The sequence below is a fragment of the Anolis sagrei genome, chromosome 1 (assembly GCF_037176765.1).
Source record: "Anolis sagrei isolate rAnoSag1 chromosome 1, rAnoSag1.mat, whole genome shotgun sequence".
Lineage (NCBI taxonomy): Eukaryota > Metazoa > Chordata > Lepidosauria > Squamata > Dactyloidae > Anolis > Anolis sagrei.
In genome coordinates, this window is record NC_090021.1 from 100902088 (window position 1) to 100925438 (window position 23351).

At 41.8% G+C, this 23351-nt stretch overlaps 1 protein-coding gene across 3 annotated transcripts in view; it reads right to left on the bottom strand.

Annotated features, from left to right (window-relative positions):
• KLHL32 (kelch like family member 32) overlaps window positions 1-14474 on the bottom strand; it is a 101869-nt gene extending 87395 nt beyond the window's left edge. The window contains exon 1 of one of the 3 annotated variants that reach the window (XM_060753069.2): window positions 13930-14474. The gene's annotated coding sequence lies outside the window, so the exon portion shown is untranslated. Of the gene's footprint in view, window positions 1-9995; window positions 10111-13929 lie in introns of those variants that run through there. The other 2 variants (XM_060753067.2, XM_060753068.2) reach the window with 2 other exon arrangements.
• Between the last annotated feature and the right edge of the window lie 8877 nt (window positions 14475-23351).

Genomic DNA, 23351 nt, shown 5'->3' on the forward strand with positions numbered 1-23351 from the left:
CCAAAGGGACTTGGGGTGGCTCACAGAAGCACTCCAAGTGCCACATACAGGCAACAATACGTAAGTATAATTACGTACAATGACGTAAGTATAATCAATAGCGCATAAAAATCTCATTGATAAAATTATTAAAAAATTTAAAATTATAACATTTCTAAAACGCAAATTTCTGATTGTCCCCTGAGGAACACTGAAGAAAGCCACATGATTGCCAGTGTAATTCCCACTTGAATTACTCAATTGTTCACCTTTTCCCCTCACAAATAAGCAACTGTCAATGAACAGGGCTTTGGCACAGCTAGTTAGTAGCCAGCTGCATTAAACTGAGAGGTTATGAGTTCGAAGCCAGCCTGGGTTAGAGTAAGCTCCAGACCATTAAGTCTAGCTTGCTGTTGACCTATGCAACCAGAAAGGCAATTGCAACTGTCCAGTAGGAAATTTAGGTACCGCTTTGCGAGGAGGCTAATTTAACTAATTTACAAAACCATAAAACCTTCCAGCAGTGTGTGTAAGAATGAAGAAGTACTCCATCAAATACTCGGTGTCACAAGTGGACGGTGAAGTGACAGCTCCCCCTGTGGCTGGAATCGAGCATACTCTCATGAAGCCAGAAAGCTGGAGTGTTAAATTACCTCTGTGTGCCTGTCTATATATGTGTGTCTATGGCATTGAATGTTTGCCATGTACATATGCATTGTAATCTGCCTTGAGTTCCCTGCGGGGTGAGAAGGGCGGAAACACACAAAAGTAACACCAGATCTTCTCTACAAATAAGGATGTTAGAAGCAAACGCGTAACTACAGTACCTGTAATGCATGACTTTTGCAGTCAACAGCAATTAATTAACATTAACATACGATGTGTGCGTGCACAAACGCATGTATATGTAATTAGTTATAATTTCACATTACTTCCCAAAAAGTTTTTCAAGGTCATTTTTCCACTTTTCAGCCATTTTCTTGCACTTAAAAGTAATGAGAAAGTGATTACTTATTAAAACACTTTAGCGAAGCATTAGCAACCTTCTGGACTCACAGCATGAATCACAACAAAATCTTCTCAAGATGCTTATCAACAGTTTATCTTCTAAAAGTGGAACATACAGTTAGCCTAGAAAGAACTGTTTTTCCACAGAGTTCAAGCATTTGTATGCAAGTAAGGCATGCAGAGAACTACTGAGCACAATTCATGGAAAGCTGTCTTATAGCAGATCAGACTGTTTGTCTATCTTGTCCAGTGCAGTATTTACAATACCTCTCCAGAGTTTAAAGCAGAGAGAAGCACTCTTTTTGCAATTCATGTGCTCTGTCACTGAGCTACACCCTCAATTCATCCTCTAAATGAAATTCAAATAAGTCAATAGTTGAGAATATTCAAATCACCTGTGGCCAAACCAGTCATAAAAGTGACAGAGACTTATGGAATCATATGTAAAGCAGTGAGGACAGAGAATTAACTCTATGAGCAAAAAGAGATACACAGATGAAGGTCATTTAACCATCCTTAATACATGATTTACTCTAACTACCACCCTTTCTTCCAACCAAGCTCCTTGGGACCGTCTGTGTACAAAAGCAATGGAAGAAATTAGAAGAAAGTGATTTGTGGCTGGTACAGGTTTTAGTGCTATTAGATGGAAAGCAATCAGCACTACATGATCTACTGGATATGCTCAGGTATAAATCAACCTCATGTATGAGTTGCGGTCAGGTTTTGGGGCCCAAATTATGGATTTTGATATGACCAGTGAATAAGTTAAGAGTCATTCCATGGAGAGGGAAAAGCCCCAATGTCATCAATGCAGTTTCAGGGAGTCGGCCATCTCTGGCCACCATTATTTTGCCACCCAGGCATTCAAAAAGGCCAGAAACAGCATCACAACAGAGAGAGGATAGCGGGTTCTTTTAGGTTCTCTCAGGATGGACTAAGCCCTTGCCTTTCTACAGTTCCATTCAAGAGAAGGGCATAGTTTTTTTTTTTTTGACAAAACTTACTGCCTCATCATAAAGGCCTGTTTTGCCTAGCATCCGGTAGGAAAGAAAGGAGCAGCATGGCAAATCTGTCGCCCAGTGTGCAGCTCCTCTCTGCAATGCTTCCCCTTCACATGGGGAACGCATTCCCTTTGCAGAGAGGCCCTGTGTTGGCTCCACTGGAGCCAGCACAATATGGGGAGCCTCTCATGTTGGGGGGGGGGGGGGAGTGTCCAAAACACTTTCATCCTGTTTGGGGGTGAAGCCTCCATTGGAACTCACACAACACGTGATGTCCGGCATGGGACTCTGTCCTTTAGACAGGGTAAAAGCATCCTAGGATGCTGAATTCACCCCATCAGATGAGGTCCCTAAAGTATAATGCTCCTATTGACCTGTGAAAATGTAACGTCGAAGGCTGTCATGCCCAGAATCACTGAGTTGTTGTAGGTTTTTTGGGCAGAGGTTGTGAGGATGTCTGCCATTGATGCGGGCGAAACATCAGGAGAGAATGCTTCTAGGACTTGGCCATACAGCCAGAAAAACCTACAACAACCCAGTGACCTGTGAAAATTGACCAATTGGGGGGAGGCTGATTCTTCGACAAAAAAAATCTAGATTTATTCATGACTATATAAGGTATATGTATTTGTCTCAGAAACATCAAGCACCTTTTCAGACAATGTAGTTTTCCTGGCATAAAGCAGGTAATGATAGGTTCTTTTTCAGTATACAATTGCTCCAGACCACAAGTAATTATCATCCAGTTTCAAACATGCAATTTTTAGCAAGGTGTAGGACTCTAATCTAGAAGTCTGAAAGCATGTTGCCACACCTTTAGGTATTTCTGAATAAAATCAATGCACTCTCAAGTCCAGAGTCAAACCTACTAGAGTACTAAAATAGAAGAGCAATTCTTAGAAGATATGAAAGGTAGAGGTTAGATACAATGCCCCTTCATACTTATCCAGTGTGGGATAGGGATGGGTCTACTCTTTCCTGGATGGTAATTTCAAATCATGATTTGGGAAGACAAGTGTTTTGTTGACAAGGATCCATATTGTTTTCAATACAAGACATATAATTCTTAAACTCAAAATAAGTATTCCTTCTGCATTTGTGGTGTAAGGAATGCAGAGTCCCTGTGAAAGTGGAAATACCATGAAAGTAAATAAAAATTACCATCACTTTTTTAACTTTAGAGAACAATTTTCTAAGTGCAATTCTATGCTCTGCTTCCAGCAGTAGGATTTACAAATCCCTAGAAAATCTTGTACAATCTAGACATTAGGTCCTTCTAATTATTAATATCGAACAGTGGTTCTCAACCTTCCTAATGCCACGAGCCCTTGATACAGCTCCTCATGTTGTGGTGACCCCCAACCATTAAATTAATTGTGGTTGCTACTTCACAACTGTAATTTTGCTACAGTTATGAATCGTAATGTAGATATCTGATATGCAGGGTGTATTTTCATTCACTGGTCCAAATTTGGGACAAATACCCAATACACCCTAATTTGAATACTGGTGGGGTTGGGGTGGGGGTTGATTTTGTCATTTGGGAGTTGTAGTTGCTGGGATTTATAGTTAACCAACAATCAAAGAGCATTCCGAACTCCACCAACGATGGAATTGAGCCAAATTTGGCACACAGAACTCCCATGACCAACAAAAAAATATTGGAAGAGTTTGGTGGGCATTGACCTTCAGTTTTGGAGTTGTAGTCCACCTACATCCAGTGAGCATTGTGGACTCTAATAATGATGGATCTGGACCAAACTTGGCATGAATACTCAATATGGCCAAATGTGAACACTGGTGGAGTTTGTGGAAAATAGATCTTGACATTTGGGTGTTGTAGTTGCTGGGATTTATAGTTCACCTACAATCAAAAAGCATTCTGAACCCCACCAAAGATAGTTTTGGCAAACTTCCCAGAGAACCCCCATGACACCCCCTTGCAACCTCCCCAGGGGTCCTGACCCCCAGGTTGAGAAACACTGGTATATAGAATAGAATCAACTCCTGTGTATACTATCAGATAGTTTTAATATCCAAATTATGTTATATTATAATCATTCTAAGAAAGGAAATCAGATGACTCTTTTATTCAAGAATATACAACACCATGCATTTACAAAGCATCTGAAAGGAACACCTTCCGAGAATCTAATCTAGCCGGAAAAGAAGGAGCAAATCAAAATAATAACTGGAAGCTGAATACTCACTGAGATTTCATGCTCATTAACCACATTGAACATCTGTAGGAAGCAAGTGTCAGATTTTAATATATCTGTAACTTTAAGCCTAGCAGACAAAGTCAAAAGACATTCACTATCTCTGTATTCAATCTTGTTCACAGAATTCTTCCAACTTGGCTACCATATTATCTGGAGAACAACAACTATGTTTATTATGTAGTACAAGTCCAGGAGTTAATTCACACACCATTCTGGCCTGCCGGGATCAGACAAAAAATCAATCTAGAGGGAATTTAGAAGCAAAAGTCTCCTGTCCTATGTGGTTCACCTTGAATTGAGGCTGCTGGGCAATTCACAGTGAGGTGACCCATTTTTAAAAAATGTTCCTCAATTCAACAAGTGGGTCAGCTGACAAGCTCAGTGTTCGGTGAACCACTCATGCATCTATTTCTGCATGTATAGAAAGGTCACCTTGGGCTAATTTCATGCCACAATTCTGTTGCTGCAGAATGGATGCACAACAGTTTTCCTACTTACTGACTCTAAGCAGTAGTAAAAGATTTAATCAACGGCCTTCAATTATAAATGTGTAGTACCTGTACTGCTGATATTCTGGTGCATTAAATATTATGAGCCACAGTCCTGCCTCCATTCCATAAATCACAGAATCATAAGAGTTGGAAGAGACCACAAGGATCATCATCAGGAATGCACAAACAAAGAATTCCTGACAGATGTCCATCCAGCCTCTGTTTACAAACCTCCAGAAAAGGAGACTCCATCATACTCCAAAGCAGAGCATTCCACTGTTGCACAGCTCTTACCATCAGGACCTAATGTTTAGGTAGGATTTCTTTTCCTGTAGTTTAAATTCATTGCTCCACATTTAATCCACTGCTCTGTGTCCTAGTTTCTGGAGCCTAAAAAAAAACAACCTTGTTCCCTTGAGTCATACCATCTTCCTTATGACCACCATGACATTGCTGCAATGTTTGCTGCTCTAGCTTTATGACACTTCAGAGTCTGTGGGCAATAGGGGCTGAAAATAGTACAAGATAATATCACATCACATGTTTGGCTTGTTTTTAATAACACTTTTAGTAAATTCAGAAGAACAGGCATCCCATGCACAGGAGTGAGGAGACTGCTAAAGATGGTGGATTATTGGCCAAAATCATCCTTTCCCCCACTATACCCATAAGAGGTCAGTAGTCTATCTTTATGTTGACTATAAAAAAGAGGAAACCCTTGCTTCACATGAACACATGTACTACTAGGTTTTTTGCAGGCTAGTGAAAAATTGCATAGTAAATTTTCCAGTCTTATGTATTAGTCTGAATTAGGTAAAGGTAAAGGTAGTCCCCTGACATTAAGTCCAGTCATGTCTGACTCTGAGGTGTGGTGCTCATCTCCATTTCTAAGCCGAAGAGCCAGCGTTGTCCGTAGACACCTCCCAGGTCATGTGGCCGGCATGACTGCATGGAGCGCCGTTACCTTCCCGCCGGAGCGGTACCTATTGATCTACTCACATTTGCATGTTTTGGAACTGCTAGGTTGGCAGAAGCTAGGGCTGACAGCGGAAGCTCACGCCGCTCCCCGGAATCGAACCTGCGACCTTTCAATCAACAAGCTCAGCAGCTCAGTGCTTTAACACACTGCACCACCGGGGGCTCCTAGTCTGAATTACCCCAGACTAAAAGGGAAAAGGCACAAAGCAACGTAAATCTCATCAGTTATAATTGAATTATATAACAGATACCCATAAAATTAGGGAGAGGATTGGAATATTGTATTTTAACTCTATATCTTGTTTCCCATTGCCGACCATAACTGCACTAGTAGACAAACCATCAAGACAGCTTTGAAAACAGGGTGAGAAGAGTTACTGTAAATGAAGCTAATAACGGCAGAATGCAAACAAAATTAGGTTTGAGAAGACTGTGCCATAATCCACAAACTGTTTTTAAGGTGGGAGCTTGAAACTTTTGCCTGCTTGTTTTCCACGCATTCAAACAGCCTTAAACAGGCTAAGACTTATTGAGAAATCCTCTCCATGCGTTCAGTGTGGCTCACTCCGAAATAAGTGGGCACAGGACAGATTACAATCAGCTTTTATTATTCCTGGAAGGACTTAGTAACTTAGCTAAATGATCGATTTAGCACACTTCTGGGGAATAACGCCTGAGGAGGCTCAACTGCATTGGTGACATAGTGCTCCAACTTTGCTAGGTAATTCCAGGGACTATCAGCACTTCCAACCCAAGGTTTGGGGTCCTTCAAGGGTCCATGTAAGCAAGTTTATTATACTTCCTCAACAAACTTTTTTTTCTTTTAGGCATTTGGAACCTGCCTGCTGAAGCCAGTGAAGTTGCACGTCTGAACACATATTATAGAAAGTAAAGTCCACATTGGGACCTACTTCTAGGTCAACATATTTGGCACACTGCTAGTGTGCAAAATAGGAGTGCAATGCAAGAATTAGGTACTTTAATGGAAACAATAGCTAATCTTTAACTGAAAATAATCATGTTTTTATCCCCAGCCATAAAATCAAAATTAAATAACAACCATGATGCCACAACTTAAACTTTTCTAAATTAATAGTAAGTATCAAATGGTTACTAATACAATTCTATATACAATCCTACTAAGATACACCAAGTCCACTGTGATTAATGTTTACACTATTTGATGAACAGATTGGTTTAGAAAAAGGCCAAATAAAGAGAGGTATGTACAGTATAAAAAAGGAGATCTGGAGAAAATGTCTCGTTTTTTCATCATGGTAAAATCCAAGGCCTTCCATTGAAGCCAAACGGTGGAAAATTCAGACAGAGAAAAGTACTTATTGGCATTACACACAACTGGAGAATTCTCTATGCCATAAAGTCATGATAGCCATCAACTTAGATAGCATGAAAATGGTATGCATTTTATGATGGATGCTAATTGTGATCATCCCCCAATATCATAGAATCATAGAGTTGGAAGAGACCTCGTGGGCCATCCAGTCCAACCCCACGCCAAGATGTAGGAGTATCAATTTCAATTGATGGGGAAATCAGATAGAAGAAAGCAGTTGCATTTATGTGTGGATTTCCATAGGCTTCTAATTAGCCACTGTGAAAGAAGAATATGGAGCCCGACAAGCCCTTGGTCTGATGCAATAGAGCTGTTCGTATATTCTTAATGTTGTTGTTGTTCATTCGTTAAGTCGTCTCCGACTCTTCGTGACCTCATGGACCAGCCCACGCCAGAGCTCCCTGTCGACCGTCACCACCCCCAGCTCCGTCAAGGTCAGTCCAGTCACTTCAAGGATGCCATCCATCCATCTTGCCCTTGGTCGGCCCCTCTTCCTTTTACCTTCCACCTTCCCCAGCATAATTGTCTTCTCTAGGCTTTGCTGTCTCCTCATGATGTGGCCAAAGTACTTCTACTTTAATATTCTTAATACAAATCCATAAATAATTTAGAAACTCTTTCCAGAATTGTCATGTTCTTTTGGCAGGGCTCCTGTGTCCTCTAAAGATGAGAGTTAAGCAAACAGCACATGGTGCGGAAAGTTATGTCTTAACTTAATAACACATTTGTTGAAACACAGATCCCACGCCAGGAGGGGGAAAGAGTTGCCATCTCCGTGAGGTTGATAGGCCAGACTGTTTTGTTGCTGGCAAGGGAAATGGGGTGAGGTTTATTATGTGGACTCTTTTACGAAACTGTAATGAGATGGGAAGAACACACATCATGTGGCTTAATTATTGTTGGGTTATAGGACATGAAAAAGGTACAAGATAAAGTCATTCACAACTGGTGTTCTTCCCCTTCTAAACCATCAGGGTCAGAAGCTCACGTTCATAAACCCACAGGATCACAAAAGAAGAAGGAACTACAAGAACTTTCTAGTTCATCGGGCCATCTAGTCTAACACACACCAATGAAAGCACTCCTGAACACAGCTGAAGCCTTCCTGAGAAAAGTCTCTGGGTCATTCCTGCATCACCAAGAGATGTTGTTGTTCAGATCCACTGCCAGATAATTACAAAATCAGTGTGGAAACTACAGTAGCTGTGACTATATATGTGGCACAAGTCCGCCCACCCACGATTAGACATTGAACTTTGCTCTTGGTTGTTGGTTTGATGTTCATTTTATATACTGTTTAATGTTTACACAGTGGCTGGATGGCCATCTGTCAGGGATGATTTGAATGCAATATTCCTGCTTCTTGGCAGAGGGTTGGACTGGATGGCCCATGAGGTCTCTTCCAACTCTTTGATTCTATGATTCTATGTTGTTGTTTTATTTTGTTATATTATTTTTGTTATGATTTTGTTTAAATGCATTTAATGTGTTATGTTTTAACTGTTCTGTTGGGTTTGCCCCCATGTAAGGTGCCCCGAGTCCCTTTGGGGAGATGGAGGCGGGGTATAAAAATAGAATTGCTATTATTATTATTATTATTATTATTGTTATTATTCTCAGAACAGTTCACCATAGAATCATAGACTCATAGAGTTGGAAGAGACTTCTTGGACCATCCAGTCCAAGCCCCTGCCAAGAAGCAAGAAAATCACATTCAAAGCACCCCCGACAGATGGCCATCCAGCCTCTGTTTAAAAGCCTCCAAAAAATGAGTATCTATCTACCACACTCAGAGGCAGAAAGTTCCACGGTTGAACAGCTCTCACAGTTACACCTGAAAGCATGTTTCTCAATAAACAGTATTGGTAAACGTTCAATTAGATTTATAGCATAGTCTGTAGAAAAAGTCTATAAATTATGTTATACTTCAGCTTTGGGAGCAGAAAGGAAAAAGTAACAAATCTGTATCAAAAAAGGAACTAAAAAGAAAGAAAAGCATAAACAATGTGTATCAGAACACAACCTGAAAGTTCAGAAGCTGGCTGCTTGCTGAAACCAAGAGGTCTGGATAAAATCTCTTACACGTTGCACTGGACAGCCACAGTGGAAAAAAACTGAACAATAAACAAAGTGGTTTTTAGAAATACAGGACACAAGAAGTTTGTTGTGTTCTTTCGAGTCATTTCAAATTTATGGCAACCCTAGAGAAAACTTATCAAAGGGTTTTCCTGGCACATTTTGTTCAGAAGGGAGCTGCTACTACTGCCTTCCTCAGGGACTGTGAGAATATGACTTGCCCAAGGTCACCCAACGGATGCTCTCCATGTGTGAGCGGGATACAAGCCCTGATTCCCCAGAGTCCCAGTTCAACATTCAAACCAATATACCACTCTGGTTCTCTTTTAAATATTCATGGAAAGTCTGTTTCTCAAACAACATCCTGTTAAAGCTCACCACCGCAACAAAACATGCAATACTCCAATAAAAAGAACTTCTGTCTCTCCAAAAAATTATACAGAAGAACCTAAGAAACTGCCTTAGGAACATATCAATAGTCTATCTAGACATGCATTAGCAACAGCTCTCCAGAATTTCAAGCAGGATTCTCTCTTAGACCTCTTCTACACTGCCCTATATTCCAGGATCTAATCCCAGATTGTCAGCTTTAAACTGGATTATACGAGTCTCCACTGCCAGATAATCTGGGATCAGATCCTGGGATATAGGGACAGTGTGGAAGGGGCCTTAGTTCCACCAGGAGATCAAGCTTATCATCTCCCATCCACGTATTAACCAGACTCAACCCTGCTCATTTTCCAACATCAGACGACATCAGTACCTTTGGGGTAGTAGGAAACCTCTATGCTTGGCATAGCAAAATCTTCTTGTTTCCAGACAGAGGGCTAAATCCTATCATTAGTCCCAACTACAGTCAAGACATTGAATGAACTGGACTTACCTATATGTTGACTTGCCAGAGATGCCAGGGGTCATGGACAACAGGGCCAAACACTAAAGAGCAGCAGACTCTTTGAGGAAATGTGCAAAAAGGGGGAAAGACGCAATGTCAGCACTGTTCCACTTTTCTCTGCCTCAGCAGCCAAGACGTCCCCTTTTCCACTCCTATTAAAAGCACAGGCACTATTTCTATAAGAATCAATGTGACGTAGCCTTGGACAATGCTCCTGGAGACCATGGTTTGAATTCCCACCTGTCCATGAATACACACTCGGTGAACCGGGACACACCACACTTTCTCAGAGGGAGACAATAGCAAACCCTCTCTGCTCAAATCTTGCATAGAAAAGCCTGAAACAGGCTCACCTTAGAGTCATCATATGCCAGAAAAGACATGATGGCACACAACAACAACAACAACAACAACAACAACAACATTATTTTCCCTTTCCACTGGGTGTTAATTTTAGAGAAAACTAAAACAATGTACTTCTACAAATATAGGTTAGGCATCCCCATCAGGAAAAAATGCTACAAAATCTGAACTTTGCCACAAGGATGCTGAGTGAGGCTCCTTCTACACTGCCATATAATCCAGTTCAATGCAGATAATCTGGATTTTACATGGCAGTGTAGAAGGGGCTGGAGTGAAACCTTTGCTTTCTGATGGTTCAGTGTACACAAGCTTTATTTCATGCACAACATTATTTAAAATGTTGTATAAAATTGTCATCAGGCTATTTGTATAAAGTGTATACAAATGAATTTCATGCTTAGACCCTGGGCTTCCATCTCCAAAATATCTTAAAGATAAAAGTAAAGGTTTCCCTTTGACATTAAGTGTCTGACTCTGGAGGTTGGTGCTCATCTCCATTTCTAAGCCGAAAAGCCAGCTTTGACCCTAGATACCTCCAAGGTCATGTGGCCAGCATGACTGAATGGAGTGGTGTTTCCTTCCTGCACAAGTGGTGCCTATTGACCTACTCACATTTGCATGTTTTCAAACTGCTAGGTTGGCAGAAGCAGGGGCTAACAGCAGGAGCTCACCCTGGTCCTCGAATTCAAACTGGCAACCTTTTGGTCAGCAAGTTCAGTAGCTCAGCGGTTTAACCCACTATGCCACTGGGGGCTCGAAAATATCTTATCACATACATATATGTTAATGCAAATTCTAAAATCCAGGGGAAAATCCAAAATCCAAAGCATTTCTGGTCTCAAACATGTCATGTGTAAAGGATACTCAGCCTGTATTAACCTTCACCTTGGATCCCATCTCCAAGATATTGATTACATACATATACACAAACACAAATTCCAAAATCCAGGGAAGAAATCCCAAATCCAAAACACTTCTGATCCCAAGCATGTCATATAGAATCATAGAATCCTTGAGTTGGAAGAGACCTCATGGGTCATCCAGTCCAACCCCCTGGCAAGAAGCAAGAAAACCGCATTCAAAGTACTCCTGACAGATGGCCATTCAGCCTCTGTTTAAAAGCCTCCAAAGAAGGAGCGTCCACCACACTCTGGAGCAGAGAGTTCCACTGCTGAACAGCTCTCACAGTTAGGAAGTTCTTCCTAATGTTCAGGTGGAATCTAGTTTCCTGTAGTTTGAAGCCATTGTTCTTCGTCCTAGTCTCCAGGGCAGCAGACAAGAAGCAGATCCCCAACCTGTATTTATTTACAACACAGGTAGAAAAGCCATGTGACCCTCCAGATATGATAATGATAATAATAATAATAATAATAATAATAATAATAATGTATGGGTCGCCGATGTTGCAATCCCAGGCACAGCAGGATTGAAGAGAAACAACTGGAAAAGCTGACACGATATGAGGATTTAAAGATCGAACTGCAAAGACTCTGGCACAAGCCAGTCAAGGTGGTCCCAGGGGTGATTGGCACACTGGGTGCAGTGCCTAAAGACCTTGGCCTGCACTTAAACACAATTGGCGCTGATAAAATTACCATCTGCCAGCTGCAGAAGGCCACCTGACTGGGATCTGCACACATTATTCGACAATACATCACACAGTCCTAGACACTTGGGAAGGGTCCGACGTGTGATCCAACACAACAGCCAGCAAAGTGATATTGTCTGCTGTGGACTCATCTTGTTGTGTTTCAAATTATTATTATTATTATTATTATTATTATTATTATTATTATACCCTGCCTTCATCTCCCCAAAGGGACTCAGGGCGGCTTACATGGGGCCAACCCAAATAACAGAGTTAAAACATACCACATTAGAGTACATCACAACACTTAAATAACATAAAACAACATTATACAAAATATAAAACAAGCATCAAAACCAACAGCAATAACATAATTCAAGGGTTGTCGTTGGTTTTTCAAGCTACATGGCCATGTTCTAGAAGCATTCTTTCCTGATGTTTCACCTGCATCTTTGGCAAGCATCCTCTGAGGATGCTTGCCATAGATGGAGGCGAAACATCAGGGAAGAATGGTTCTAGAACATGGCCATATAGCCCAAAAAACCAAGAACAACCCAGTGATTCCAGCCATGAAAACCTTCGACAATACATTGAACATAATTCAAGCCTTGATATGGGTGGGTGGCCTGGTGCACAACAGATCGGAGGATAAGGCCAAAGAGTAAAGTGCATATGGGGTGTAGCAGTGTTAAGAGCAATATACAAAAGGTAAACTCAAATTTTGGATAAAATGGTAGTAAATTGCATAGTCAAATTTTTGGGTCAAATGCATTTCCCTTGACAATTGTCCCTAGTTAAAGGTAAAGGTTTTCCCTGACATTAAGTCCAGTCGTGTCCGACTCTTGGCGTTGGTACTTATCTCCATGTATAAGTCGAAGAGCTGGTGTTGTCTGTAGACACCTCCAAGGTCATGTGGTTAGCATGACTGCATGGAGCACCGTTACCTTCCTGCCGGAGCAGTACCTATTGATCTACTCACATTTGCATGTTTTTGAACTACTAGGTTTGCAGAAGCTGAGGATGACAGCAGAAGCTCACGCCGCTCCCAGATTTGAACCTGGGACCTTTCGGTCAACAAGCTCAGCAGCTCAGCAGTTTAACCCACTGCCCTTTACTACCGTTTTATCCAAAATTATTCTTGCATTCTTGAGTCCCAACAGAGGGATGATGGGAGCTGGAGTCTCCCCTTGTTGGGAAGGCCAAGAGACCTAAATATCAAGGCAGGAAATCCCACATTATCTGAGTGTGGACTCAGGCCCTTTGCACGCAGCTGAATAAAATCCCACATTATCTGCTTTGAACTGGAATATATGGCAGTGTGGATTCAGATAAGTTCAAAGCAGATATTGTGGGGTTTTCTGCCTTGATATCCTGAGTTATATGTCTGTGTGGAAGGGCCCTCAGATCACCCAGTTCAAAGCAGACATTGTGGGGTTTTCTGCCATGGTATCCTGGGACAGAGGGCTGTGTGGAAGGGCTCCTGGTTTTCAAGGTTGCCCAATTTCAGCACTTGCAAGAGAGGAAACCAAGGCCAAAGTCTTCCTGATCCGTTGGGGGATGAAATCCACTGGGGCTCTCTCAAGCCCAAGTGGATCTCAAACCCGCTCTTTTGGGTTGTCCGGGCAACCCAGTCCCGCGATGGTTCCGCACCCGGTGCTGCCCAGAGAGCCCTAAAGCGGACTCACTCCAGTGGACTTGCTGCGGCAAGGCTGAGGATGGCAGCTTGCCTTCCCCGCCAGGCCCGCAGCCCGTGCCCCATCCTTTCCAAGGGAGAGGATCCCGGCGACGACGGACACCAAGCCATCCTCGGAGGGAATGATTAATTAGCCCAGGTCGGGATTAGCCGGCCGCGAGGCAGCTTCCTTCCCAAGGCTGCAAGACCTCCGCCTGGAAGAATAATCCCGCCCGGCTCCGAGCGGCGCGCGCAGAGAGAGGCGCCACCACACACACGCGCACCAAGCCCGCACTCACCGCCGGCCTCTCCTCCGGGCCCCGGCAGCCCTCGCTGCGGCCTCCTGGCTGGCCCTCGGGAAAAGGGGCAAAGGACACAAAGGAACCCACGCCGCGAGACGGAAGGAGCGAGGGAGGGAGGGAGGGAGGGAGCGAGGAAGCAGGCAGGCGCAGCTTGCAGCACTTGTGCGCACAGAGACGCCGCGCTCAGGGCTGTGCCGGTGCTGCGGGAAAGCCGGGGAAGGACGAGGAGGAGGAAGAGGAGGAGGGGAAGGTGCCCCGTCTTTTCTCTCTTTTTTCCCCTCCCCTCTTCCTCCTTTCTCTCTCTCTCTCTCTCTCTCTCTCTCTTTTTCCTCCCCGCTCTTTCTCCAGCCTCCGCGCTCCGCCTCCTCCCAGCAGCGCAGCTCTTCAGGTCTCCTTGGCTCCAATGCGCAGGAGCAGCGGCAGCCCAAGGCCGGGAGGCGAAGCGAGACGAAGCCGGCTCTGAGGCACCTGCCCCTGCAGGACGGAGGGAGCGAGAAGGGGCGCCTCCAGCAGAGCAAGGCCCCACCGCCCTCCAAAAGCAAAGCGCATTGCCTTCTCGTGACGTTTGTGGAGGCATTGCAAGGAGGCAGCCCTCCTCGTTTAGCCCCCACTTGTGAAAAGATCATAGGTTCTACGCATTGCCAACACACAACCCTCCTAGTTTAGCCCCTTGGGAAAATATCCTAGGTTCTAGGCATTGCAAGGAGACAAATTTAGTTGTTTGGCTCCTTACGAAAATATCCCAGGTTCTAGGCATTGACAGGAGACAACCCTAGAAGTTCAGCCACTTGTGAAAAATACCCCAGGTTCTAGGCATTGCAAGAAGACAGCCCTAGTAGTTTAGCCCCTTGTGAAAATATCCCAGGCTCTAGGCATTGCAAGCAGACAACCCTAGTAGTTTAGTCCCTTGCAAAAACATCCCAGGTTCTAGGCATTGCAAGGAGTCAGCCCTAGTCATTTAGCCCCTTGTGAAAATATCCCAGGTTCTAGGCATTGCCAGGAGACAACCCTAGTCGTTCAGCCCCTTGTGAAAAATATCCCAGGTTCTAGGCATTGCCAGGAGACAACCCTAGTAGTTTAATCCCTTGCGCAAATATCCCAGGTTCTAGGCATTGCCAGGAGACAACCCTAGTAGTTTAATCCCTTGCGCAAATATCCCAGGTTCTAGGCATTGCCAGGAGACAACCCTAGTAGTTTAATCCCTTGCACAAATATCCCAGGTTCTAAGCACTGCAAGAAGTCAACCCTAGTTGTTTAGCCCTTTGTGAAAAATATCCCAGGTTCTAGGCATTGTCAGGAGACAACCCTAGTAGTTTAATCCCTTGCGCAAATATCCCAGGTTCTAAGCACTGCAAGAAGTCAACCCTAGTTGTTTAGCCCTTTGTGAAAAATATCCCAGGTTCTAGGCATTGCAAGGAGACAACCCTAGTAGTTCAGCCTCATGTGAATGTCATAAGTTCTAGGCATTGCAAGGAGAAAACCCTAGTAGTTCAGCCCCTTGTGAATATATATCAGAGGTTCTGGGCATTGCAAGGAGACAACCCTAGTAGTTTAGCCACTTGTGAATATATATATATCCTAGGTTCTAGGCATTGCAAGGAGACAACCCTAGTAGTTTAGCCCCTTGTGAAAATTCCGTAGATTCTACACCTAGCAAACAGACAGCCCTCATAATTTAAGCCCCTTGTGAAAATATTCTAGGTTTTACTTGTTGTGTCCAAGCTTGGTTGACCCTCCTCAAACAGAGCTTTCCAGACATTTCATGTCAGTGACACACCTTTTAGACATGCATCATTTTGTGATACAGTAATTCAGTCTCACTAGCAAATCAGAGGCTAATCCAGTCTCCTACATTGTAATAACAAACTGTATGGGGACATGACATATCTCATGAAAACTTTCATTTCTATTTTTTAAATGTATGATTTGTAAAATAATAACATGCATTTCCTATATTTTTGTCATTTCTCCTTATTTTCAGGCAACACTCCCACACACTGCAGCTGACACAGAAACACGTTGCAACACACCGTTTGGAAAACTCAGACTAAGTGAATACGCCTAAACTTTAGCAAAGCAACTAAATGTTGGTGCACAATGAAATGCACAGCTCTAGAGTGTGGTGGAGTCTCCTTTAGAGTTCTTTTAAGCAGAATCTGCTTTGACTGTGTTCCTGCATGGCAAATTGGGGTTGAACTGGATGGCCCTTGGATCTCTTCCAACTATGATTCTATGATCTAATCTGCCTCTTCTACATTAGCTACCCAGTGGCATGTTGTCACCCAGTGTAGTAACTCAGTGTCACCTCACAGACCCCTTCCTATAGAGACCACACATAATGCATAGTACAGGTTGTGTTTCCTCTCTCCCAAATTCCAAAATACTCCAAAATCTAAAAGTAGCTGTGATAGTGACCCCTTTGCTCTCTGATGGTTCATTGTACATGAACTTAACTAACTTTAGGCTGTGGGTATAAGTGTCACACTTAAGGGATTTCATGTTTAGAGTTAAGTCCCATCTCCAACACATCACATCATGTACTGAAAATGTGGTTATTCTTAATTTGAGGAGGAAATCCAAAACAATTCTGGTGTCAAGCATTTTGAATAAAAGATACTAATGTGACTCATAAATCACCACTCATAATTTTTGACAAAATTAGAAAGTCAGCAGCTTTTAGACCATGCAGATGAAACCATGTGATTCAAAGCATATCGACATGGATCCCTTAGGTCAGTTTCAAATCAGCATAGGAGAAAGTGGTTTTGGTGTGTGGATGATTAAATCAGTAATCCTGAAACCACTTTGGTGCCTAAATGGTGAATACACACTTGCAGAGGTTGGCCTCATACTGGTTCCAGGGTTCGCAGTATCCATGGCATGACAGCTGCAAAGATTTCAGGGATTTTTTGAACTCACACATTCAGAATGTGCATCTGCACATCAATAGGGTGCTTTGGGGTGTCCACACAGCAGTTCACATTATGTTGTGCCAATTTCGCCATGCATTGTAATTTAACCTAGAACGTGCTGATACACATTACAGGCTCTATTTCGGATTTTTTTTTTGTCTTTGCGTATCTTGGTTTGAAGTGCTTAAAGCACACTGCAGCATACTTTCATGGCATATTTTCAAGGTAGCTTCAAGCTTCTATTAAATGGTCAGTGTAGATGGAGCCGTTGTGACTTGGTAATAATGACATGGGAAGGCTCAAAAAGTAAATTAATACAGAGTTTTTACCTTGTTGGTACATTGATACAGAACATATGAACTGGGCTTATGAGAAATGCTTTTGTGTTTCTAACTAGGTATAGGGATAATTTTATTATAAAATCATAGATTTGTGCTGAAACAAAACTGCATAAAAATGTTGCAGAAAGTAAAGTGGGTGCTACCCCATCTGCCAAGATTACCCACTGCAATTCCCACACCCCTAGTGATGCCACTGTAGCTACCCACGTTTGCATAATGTATTCACCCTCCATGTAGTTTACTTTTTCCAAGTTTTTAATGCTCTATCAGCTGAAGAAACTATAGTTACTACTATCATCTCTTTCCATTTGAATGACTTCCCTGCTGATATGAATGACTGTAAAATTGGAACACACTTTCATGGAAGGGCTGGCTCATTATCTAAGATTTGCATTTGTTGACTGTTGCAAGATTAGGCTTTCACATCTGTTAGGAACTGCGTATTGTTGTTTGTTTCCTTACAAAACACCACATCTGGCCTCACACTGGGGGTTTTATTTTATTTATTTTGTATTAGAGGGATGTTTAGGATTTATTTATTTATTATTTATTTTATTTATTTTATTTAAAACTTTTATACCCCGATCTTCTTTACCTCTGTAGAGGGACTCAGACCGGCTCACAGCAAGGATTCAATGCTAATAATAGTCTAAAACATCATACAACAACAAAAGATTAAAATACATATAGAATAAAATACATATAAGCCAAATTGCCAAGATAAAATCATGTCCAACTCAGTCCGCATATGTGGTCGAGAACTTTGGTCTGTAGCCAGTCTCAGCCATTATTCTGGAAATGCTTCGTTCCATAGCCAGGATTTCACTAGCCTCCTGAAGGTCAGGAGGGAGGGGGCAGATCTGATCTCAATCAGGAGAGAGTTCCACAGCTGATGGGGCTACCACAGAAAAGGCCCTGTCTCTCGTTCCCACCAGATGCAATTGCGAAAGTGGCGGGACTGAGAGCAGGGCCCCACCAGAAGATCTAGGTGGGTAGGGGAGCTGGGCAGAAGGTCAGGAGCTCACCCTGGCCCGGCTTCGAACTATCAACCTTTCAGTTGGCAAGATTTATTGCACTTGCAGCTCGTGATTAACCTGCTGTGCTAAAACTGTCCCTTTTTTATTGTATCCATTATTGCTATATTATTAGTATTTTTCTTTTATGCTGATCCTCATCACAATTGCTTTGTTAGTGCTGCTAACTGCATTTGTTAAGGATATCAGCTGTGTTTTTCACATCCAGAGCTTTTGGCACCTTATTCATTGACTGGGGCTGGCTCAAGCATTCAGCAAAATGAGGAAACAGCTTCATGCAGCAGATTTTAAGCATCATGAAAGGGCTCCCAGATGTTTGCTCTTTCATTTGTTTCTATTCTATAGAGAGCAGAGGAATAGGAGAAAGGTTCATAGAGTTTATGCCGCACAATATGCTGGAGTAATTTGACAGCTTCTACCACGATGTATCTTGTTGTAATGCTTCTTTTCAAGCAGCGAAGTGTTGTCTTTGTCTTTGCCATTGGGCTTTTCCATACTCCAAGACAGGAGAAAGGCATTACTACTTGAGATGACAGATAAAATTGAAGCCTGAATCTCATTGCTCATCCTAAAGAAACATGTAGATGTAGTTGCTGAATTGATTCGTAAGTAAATTCTAAAATGTGTATTTTAATGATTTGGTGGTTGTAGTCTGATGGGGACTAGCAATTAGATGTGTATCGACACTAAACAACTATCGCACTTTGATACCACTTCAAATCATCTTCAAATAATCAAATCAGAAGTAAAACCCACAAATGTGGAGGAGTGACTGTACAGAAGGCTGCCGGGGCATAACTATGTTACATAAGTTAGTCTTTCGCTCTTTTTACGTCCATTATAAAATTAGTGGACTATAAAGAAAAAAATATATAAAGTAAATAAACATTAAAAAATTGATATACGAAATTTTGATTAGTTTATTCTAATCAACTAATTATTTTTACTGAGTGGACAACCCTGGTGGCGCAGTGGGTTAAACCACTGAACTGCTGAACTTGCTGACTGAAAGGTTGGTGGTTCGAATCTAGGGAGTGGGGTGAGCCATGGCTCCATCCCATGGAATTTGTAGTTTACCATGGCACCAGAGCTGCCAAAGTGAATACCTAACAAAACTACAAATCTCATAAATCCATACCACTGACCCATGGCAGTTAATGTAGTGTCAAGTTGCTATAATTCTGCCATATGGAGACAGCCTCCGTGTATTTTTCATCCTTTTCAACCTAGCAGTTTGAAAACAGACAAATGTTAGTAGATCAATAGGTACCACTCTGGCAGGAAGGTAACAGCACTCCATGCAGTCATGCTGGCCACATGACCTTGGAGGTGTCTACGGACAGTGCCGGCTCTTCAGCTTAGAAATGGAGATGAAAGCCACCCCCCAGAGTCAGACACAACCAGACTTACTGTCAAGAGGAAACCTTTACCTAGTGGACACCAGATATATTCATTCTTAGCAAAATATATATTTCATATTTAGTACATATACAACTCTGAATAATGGCTTAAGAACTGAGTATTTCTAAGTACAGATAACTAGCTGTTTCACTATTGCCAGGGGGGCTCAAATCCACTCTTCGCAGCCTTGATGCCAAGAACGATCTTGCTAGCCACTGAAGTTTCACAAGTCATTTTATGAGGCCATTTCACAAATCACATTGCCAGCACATGAATCTAAAATTATTACTATCATCCAAACTGCGTTAGGAATATTTCTAGATATATTTTTCGCACCAAAATAGTAAGTAACTTCTTGGACCTGTTATGTTATTCTTGGTCAACTTTTCCTAGCCCAAGAAAGCCCTATGAAATTAATGGGGCCATCTTAAGTTGACAGGTGACTTGAAGGCACATATGCACACATTTATTCCTTACTATATTTTTTCTTTTTGGGTTTTAACATTCTCCCCCAGATGATTTCTGTTACATGACTTGTTGTTTGCGTTTAAAGGAATTTAAACACTGCCCCCCAGAGTCAGACATGACTACTTTGTTTCGGGGCTTACCCAGAAAGAAAAAAGTCCCTAGAATTATGAAGATTTTCCAGTTTTTTTTTTGTTTTGTTTCTATTTCACCTGCATATTTATGGCTTTGCATCATGATAAAAAAGTCACATAGACCCCATTACCCCCTCCAAATCAGCAAGGAACACAAACATTCTTTTTCAAATCCATCTGAACGGCCCTTTGTAAAAATAGGAAAGGAGGGGGAAGCAATTTACTAGTACCTTTATGACTAATTGGTTTATTTTAGTATGAGCTTTTATAGATTTCAGTTCTTCACTTCTTCCAGTGCAGTGGCTTATTCTGAAGCCATCCACTCTGTAGAATTATGGCAACCTGACACTACGTTAACTGCCATGGCTCCATCCCATGGAATTTGTAGTTTACCATGGCACCAGAGCTGACAAAGTGAATACCTAACAAAACTACAAATCTCAGAAATCCATACCACTGACCCATGGCAGTTAATGTAGTGTCAAGTTGCTATAATTCTGCCATATGGAGACAGCCTAACATAAAATGTATTTTTCATCATTTTATGTGAAACAGAACAATCAAGTTTAATGATCTTTCAAAATAATAAAAATAACATCTATAGTTTCCAGTTGGAAAGTTGGCATTTTTCATGACCATTCATTTTATTAGATTGGTAATGATGGTCCCATTAGGTTGTTCTACAACTTTTTCATCTTCACGCTGCTCCCTCAGTAATAGTTTTATTATCTATTATTATTATTAATATTTTATTTGTTATCCACCTCTCCTCACAGCTCAGGGTACAACATTGGGCTCACAAAACTGCTATAAACTGGTCCAGGAGCAGTAATGCTCTACTGTAATTAGAAATTAAATTGGATACAATTATCTAAGAAACTGAACATTATCAAACGCATGGCTTGATATGTAACTTACCAGATAGGGAAACAGAATAAATAACTATGACCAGAGAGCATTGAAAATGTGCAGTACAGGAAGATGATGAACATTTGAGATAACACACTAGGGCCCCATCTACACTACCATGTAAAATCCAGGTTACCTACTTTGAACTGGATTATAGTTGTCTACACTGCCATATAACCCAGTACAAAGTACATAATCTGGACTTTATATGGCAATATGGATGGAGCCAAAGCTTCATGGAGGCAACACAATTGTAACTTTAGGAAACACAATTTAAATTTATTTTCTGATCGTATTGTCTTTCTTTCTTTCTTTTCCTGTCGGTATGCAATTAAGCCTGGCTGCTAAGGACTCCTCTACTCTAAACACCGCCAACATGGTTTAAGAGGCATGTTCAGTTCACACAGTGCATTGCCAAGGCTTGTGACCTGGAAAATAATGCATCTAATACCCAGCACTTTCTTGTACTTCTTGCAGGAGAAATTTGGCAGCAGAGAACAAGATGCCTTTCAAGTATTATTATTTTTTTATCCTTCCCCCTCCTTCAACTGAGAAAGGCTCCAAAGAGGCTTACAGAGATCAGTAATAGGAGAGTCCCTGCCTGTAGGCTTACAATATAAAAGTCACAACACGAAAGGAAAAGGATTAGGAGAGATGGAAAATGACGTCAGACACAGTTCAGGGGCTGGGAACTTTTTGTCTTCCATGTGTTTTGGTTTACACGTATCATCCACACTCAGTCTGACCAACATAAAAGGAGTATGGGAATTATAAATCTCACCTTACCAACCCTCCAAAATGGTAGGGCCAAAGATTTCCAACTTCCCACTAGATGTTAGTTACAAGATGCTTACCGAAACAGCTGCAATGCAAACAGATGGATGGGAGACCAAGGGACAAAAGTTTGGTCGTTCAGCTAAGCCTCACCTTTTCTCTCTTGCACCAACTTAGAGAAATGGATGCCAAAGGTGCACCGACCCTGTTGAATTAGGACAGTTTGACACCACTTTAACTATGATGGCTCAATGCTTTGGGCCCATGGGAGTTGTAGTTTGTTGAAGCACCAGCACAATCTAGGAGAGAATACTCAAGATCAGAGAAGACGACTCCTATGATTCCATAGCATTGAGCCATGGAAGTTAAAGTGGTGATGAAATGCATTAATTCTAGCTGTAACCCAAGTTATAGTTCGATGGAACCAGGTACCTCAGCAAATCAGAAATAAAAGAGACATCTCAAGATGATAAAAGGGTAGTCCATTTAGTATTTTAAAAAACCCAACAGTTTCAAGATCTTCTTCAGAAACTACTTAGAATTTAAGAAAATTCTTAACCAGGAACTCCTTGAACATTTATGGGCAAAGTTTACAAAGAATGACCCTACTTCTGTTCTCTTCCTCGCTGAAACCTGATTAAAACGTAGTTTGTTTTCTTGCCCTAGAGGGAAGGGGAGATTAGAGGGGAAAAAGTCTATTTTCAGATGACCTATTAGATAGCTGTAAGAAAATATGAGACAAGAGAATATAAAAACATGATTAGCCTTTCGGCTGTAGTTGTACTGAACATCACCTTAGCTTAAGTGCTTCCTAAAGTGTAGTGGGATTTCATAAAATAGAATTAATAAATAATCAAAGAGAATATTTTGCCTTCCAGTTGATTATTTTTCAAGAGATCTAGAGTACTTGAGATTGGATTTGTCAATATAGTACATGATGAAAGGTTTGGAAACACACAGCACTGAACAGAAGTGTTCTGATCAGTGCTGTATTTGTTTTGTTTTGTTTTGGTTACTTGGACAACTGAACCAGAAAATGGATAGCCAAGTGTAATAGATCTACCTTTCAGTCGGCTAGGCCGAAGCCTGCATGGCAGTGGCTGGCATCTTGGTAGTCAAGCAGAGCAGGAGGAGGAGTCAAGCTGACTCCTGATTGGGTATAGCCAGTAGGGGAGGAGTCAGTTTAGAGAGAGGGAAAGAAGCTGTCTAATTTGACAGAAAGAGAGAAGGGATTTGAACATCGAAGAGGGTAGATGGATTTTTAGGCTGGGGAGCTGAGGAGAATTTAGACAGAAGAAAGTGAGATTTTGGGAGTGAGGCTTTTAGTCAGAGAGAATAAGACAGGGACAAGGGCTTGAAGTTTACTGTACAGAGGGTCAGTAAAGAAGACTTGTTCACTTGAGGCTTATTGCTCTGAGGAGAGAATTAGTTAAAGACTAATTGCTCTGT